Raw genomic sequence first — 6,000 nt, 5'->3', positions numbered from 1 at the left:
TTTTTATACATGCTTCCGTGCGTCGACACAGGTTGTATGAATTGCAACGGGTCAGGCGCATCTCGTTCGGCATTTCATTATTCATTGTTCTCATTTTCCATCCTCGGAGATTCATTTCTTTCAGGAAGTCATCGAGAAAGCACTGAATGCCTATTTCCTGTTGGCCGCTCTCTGGAGGGGCTGACGGAAGAGCAAGGAAGGGGGGGGGGGGGGGGGTTGTCATATGGAAATGCACTAGATAGAGATGGCAACAACAACAAAATCAGCCTTAACTCAAATTGCTTTCTTTGCCACCGATAGGAATCACAGCATATATTAAGCAACTCATTTATTACATTGCAACCCTCACACATGACTTTCTTTGCCGTATTTATTTATTTCTGTGCGTGTGTGACAACAGCCCAGACAAAGGTGGTGATAATGCATTGTTGTGGTCAGCAATGCTCAATTTATGGCCCGCCGGCGCATAGCTGAATCTTATCACTGGCTCTTGCCTGCAGTGTGACTGATGCAATGTGTGCGCGGCGCGACACGACAAGAATACATCAGCTGATATGAAAGTTTTATGGCGCATATTGTCATTGTCAATAAAAAAAGTGTGCCTCTCCAAGTTGGGGGAGTATTTTCCTCTTTTTCCTAAAACCAAAGAACTAACAAAATACACGTGAAAATGTGCTTACATGCATCATAAAGTTGACAAGAGATGAGTCTAAAAATGGCACGATATGATTGGCTCCTTGCTGGGCTGAGTAAAACGAGCAAGCCCTTTGAAGTTAATTCCCTCCAATTATTTTCCCCTCCTTCTGAGCAAGAGAGAGCAGTTATGCACAGACACAGATGAGGAGGAGGAGGGTGGAAGCAAGACGAAAGAGACACTTATTAATGTGAGAAGAAAAAAAAATGCCAGCGGCTACTAGTTAGCCCCAAAGACAACATGAATAGCCCAGGTTCATTGTTAAAAAAAAATATTTTACAGTTGTTGGAACTCCGCATGTCAGGACTGGTTTAAGTTTCATGATGAAACCGTCCATCCATTAACCGAAATGCTTTATTTTTTTGAAATCCTATTTAATCTCAAGTTTGCAGTTTAAAGGAAGCAAAACAGGCATTTGAGGCTGACCTACATGCCAGCAGTTCCTACGAACTTTAATCTATTTAATATTATTTTATGGTAAAGTTTGCAAGGATAATTTTGTCCAAAAATCCAATGTGACATCTTACCCCATATAGTGTGACAACATACCCATTGGTGATACAACTAGTCCATGTCTCCCCTACAGGTTTCTTCTGTACCAAATAAAATAATAATAATTTTAATTGTAAAATGAGGAGAAATTCTGTTTTTATTTACCCTAATATTAAGAAAAAGAAAGAAAGAATTTTACAGCTGTAATTTTAATACTGTGATGTATTGGCATCTGTAATTTGAATACCGTGATGATGTATCGGCCCATGCCTTATGCTGTCAACCCAATAAATCGTTTTTGGTCACGATGAACTCAAGCTCACCTGTTTTCCTATTGAGGATGTATGCCATCGAAAAGTGATAGACAGTCAAGCATGCTTGAATATTGATGAGTGTTAATTAGCACTAACTAGCTAATAATGGCGACGCTGTTCATATTTACAAGGTGATGTGGCACAATTAGCCCCGCATGAGATGTAAGCGCTAATTAGGTTGCGGTTTCCAAATTGCTTTCGCTTTTATAGTTTCGAACATTACATTTCTTTTATCTGCTACGTCGTTTTGTTTGTTGCTCTCCTGCAGGCATTTTCGGGAGCGCATCTGTCCGTTTCAGTTTACCTGACGCAATGTTCTTTTTTTTTTTACATATTGATTTTACCTTACGCACCAGATTGCTAAAATAGATAAAACCGAAGAAGAAACGTCTCTCTAATAATAATAATCTGTCAAAATTGAGTGACTTGACAACCGGGATACGGAGTAATGAGGTGCCCTCTCGGTATCAAAGTCTAGCGGCATCAAATATAACGCGACAAATAAAACCTTGTGAGTTATTTTTCCTGTGAACTGTGCGGGCCTGATATCAATCAAAGTCAGACTGAACACTGTCAGCTGATAAGATTTCCACAGTGGGAGGGGGGGTGTGGGGGGGTGACATTACCGAGATGCTGAGATGGTGTGGGATCGGTTGTCACATCTCCCCTTCAAAGGATGTCACCTGCCGTTTTTTGCACCGATCGCGCCATCGATCGACTTTTTCCAGCGCCACCTTTGGAGAAATCCTACCCAAGGTGACATAGTGGAGGAAATGAATCTTCTTCTTTCCAAAAGAAGCTCTTAGATGAGTTAATTGAATCTCTGGTCTAAGCAAATTAGCATTATGATGTATCGTGTTCTCTCTCCCGGGTTCTAATGGCCTGCTTGTTTGCGAGGCGCCACCGAAGAACACGAGAGTCCCTCGGCAGCGCCCCACAAAAGACTTTGGAGTCGCGGCGGTTACTCATACAGCTCTAATGGAGATCCTATGAACACACAGCAAGTGTGCCATATTGTATTTTCAAATGAACAATTTCCTATTTATGCAGAGCGCCGCTTTAAAATGTTGCTTATTTACATACAGTAGTTTCATAAAGTTATTTTTTTACTTATTTTTTTTAAAACTAAACAACGCTACATAACTGTCAGATACATACAAAAACTTGACACCTATTAACTGTAAAAATCAATGTAGTGTCCCTTATGTTACTGATTTTACTTTTAGTCATCTTAACTATCGAACAAGAGTCAAAGAATGAAACCATAAAACAACAACAGTAACAACAAAAAGTACAGTTCTGCCGTTGGCGAGTTGGCATGACTCCTTCTTGTGGTTGGCTCCAAATCAGCGCTTATCATCCAGAAGCTCCGAAACTGATCGCCCGTAGCATTTCAAAAACGTTTTTTACAATTGGAAAAGCATTGTTTCTTTGCACATGTCGTTCAAATGCACTAATTGAAAACACAAAATTTCGATCCGATTATAAAATATACAAGCAAATTGGGGGACCTTATGTTACTGATTTTACTTTTAGTCATTTTAACTATCGTATAAGAGTAAAAGAACAAAACCATGAAACAACAACAGTAACAACAAAAAATACAGTTCTGCCGTTGGCGAGTTGGCATGACTCCTTCTTGTGGTTGGCTCCAAATCAGCGCTTATCATCCAGAAGCTCCGAAACTGATCGCCCGCAGCATTTCAAAAATGTTTTTTACAATTGGAAAAACATTGTTTCTTTGCACATGTCGTTCAAACGCACTAATTGAAAACACAAAATTTCGATCCGATTATAAAATATACAAGCAAATTGGGGGACCTTATGTTACTGATTTTACTTTTAGTCATCTTAACTATCGTACAAGAGTCAAAGAATGAAACCATAAAACAACAACAGTAACAACAAAAAATACAGTTCTGCCGTTGGCGAGTTGGCATGACTCCTTCTTGTGGTTGGCTCCAAATCAGCGCTTATCATCCAGAAGCTCCGAAACTGATCGCCCGTAGCATTTCAAAAACGTTTTTTACAATTGGAAAAACATTGTTTCTTTGCACATGTCGTTCAAATGCACTAATTGAAAACACAAAATTTTGACGTTATTTTTCACTATAAAATATACCAGCAAATTGGGGGACTTTATTATTCACAAGGTTACACGGGTGCGTGTTTTTCTTTGTATTTTACGGTAATCTTCAACCAATGTTTCAGAGAAAACGTCGTGTGCCCTCTGACCTGCGAAATCTGCTCTTTATATGATCGTTCTTATGCAGTTTTACTTTTTAAATGTTTTGGAATTCACACTGTTTCAAGTCCCCCCATTAACACTTTTAAACCAACTGTACAGCATTGTTTTGAACTGGGATCCATTTTGGGGAGAAAGTGAAAGATTGCTAACACTGCGCAACATGCTAACGGCAGTAATGACACTGAAGGGGGTGTTAGCTGCTGGTGTAAGAAGGAGACCTTTTGATGGCTAATTAGCGCAGGCAGCTGTCAGAACAGTAATGGCGACGAGCCGAGAGTTTTGATACTATGCTTCTATTTATGCTTTCGCGGCTCGCTTTTGTTCTCTTGGGGATTATTGGGTTGCAGAGGAGGACTCTGGAAGGAGGGAGGAGAAGGAACAAGGGTGGGGGGCGTTGGGGGGGGGGGACATCAAATTTCTCCTTCCCGCGCTGGATGTGACCACATTAATTATAGATCCTCGGGTAGCAAGCGCTAAGATTCATCGGACATATTTTTAGAATATGAGAAGCTGATTCCTTTCTTTAATCAAGACGACAGGTGTCAGCTCGGTTGAGAATTAAACGCAAAAAAAAAAAAAAAGATGCTGTGAAAGCTGCTTAAAGTTGTCAGAGCTGGTGACATTTTGAGTTGGCATAAGGTGCGAATGATCTAGTTTTGCGCCTTGGGGCTGAAGGTGAGGGTTGATTAAACTTTGTTGTGTGTCACACGCATGTTAAAAAAAAAAAAACATTTGAAACTAAGAATTGGGTGACGTTCTTTCCATCACTGCGACTAATAGTGGAAAGGTTGAGGTTTACGTTTAGCAGGTTTTCTAGGAAGTTCACAGCAAAAAAAAAAAAAAGGATTAAGTTGTTGAAATGGAGAATGTCATCATTTGGCATGAAAGCATATTTTTGTCCAAGTGATGACACATGGGGGGGAAATGTGTTAGTTGAGAAAATGTGGCCATATTATGGTTTTTCTTTCACAATTTAAAACATACAAAGACATATTAGGGCTACTTTTTTTTTTAAGTAAGAAAGAAAATCGCAAAGCTACCAAATTACATTTGGTCAATTAGTGGAGCACAGTGATTCTTAAAGTGCAGTACACTAAAGAATCACAGCATGAACACAGTTCAGTTGTATTTCACTTAACTCATTCACTGCCATTGACGGCTATAGACGTCAAAAATTCATTTGAACTATTTCTATTAGTTTAACATTTTTTTCCACTTTTGTTAACAAGAGTATGAAAACCTAGACTTTTTTTAATTGTAAATTTAGAACAAATATAAAATTTGCGATTAATCGTGAGTTAACTAGTGAAGTCATGCGATTAATTACGATTAAAAAAATTACTTTTACGATTAAAATTTGTAATTGTAATTAATTGTATGACTTTAATAGTTAACTCACGATTATTATTATTTTTAATACATATCTATTCTAAATGTACAATATTCTTTTCTAGGTTTTCATACTCTTGTTAACAAAAGTGGAAAAAAAGTTAAACTAATATTACGTTGTACATTTAGAATAGATATATATATATATATATATATATATATATATATATATAAATTAATAATAATCGTGACTTAACTAGTGAAGTCATGCGATTAATTACGATTAAAAAAATTACTTTTACGATTAAAATTTGTAATTGTAATTAATTGTATGACTTTAATAGTTAACTCACGATTATTATTAATTTATATATATATATATATATATATATATATATATATATATATATATATATATATATATATATATATATTCTAAATGTACAACATAATATTAGTTTAACTTTTTTTCCACTTTTGTTAACAAGAGTATGAAAACCTAGAAAAAAATATTGTACATTTAGAATAGATATATATTAAAAATAATAATAATCGTGAGTTAACTATTAAAGTCATACAATTAATTACAATTAAAAATTGTAATCACCTGACGCGCTTTAAAAAAAGAAAAGATTATCAAAAATTAGGGGCGTCAGGCGAGTACATTTTTTAATCGTAATTAATCGCATGACTTCACTAGTTAACTCACGATTAATCGCAAATTTTATATATGTTCTAAATTTACAATTAAAAAAATCTAGGTTTTCATACTCTTGTTAACAAAAGTGGGAAAAAAAGTTCAAATGAATTTTTGACGTCCATAGCCGTCAATGGCAGTGAATGAGTTAATGTTTTAAATCACCATCAAGGTCATCATGGCCATTATGTACAAAAAAAAAATCATTGTAATTCCTGACAGATTT

This window comes from Vanacampus margaritifer, chromosome 17, assembly GCF_051991255.1.
Source record: "Vanacampus margaritifer isolate UIUO_Vmar chromosome 17, RoL_Vmar_1.0, whole genome shotgun sequence".
In the NCBI taxonomy this organism is placed as follows: Eukaryota; Metazoa; Chordata; class Actinopteri; order Syngnathiformes; family Syngnathidae; genus Vanacampus; species Vanacampus margaritifer.
The sequence above is the reverse complement of the archived record's forward strand: the minus strand, read 5'-3'. Positions refer to the sequence as shown.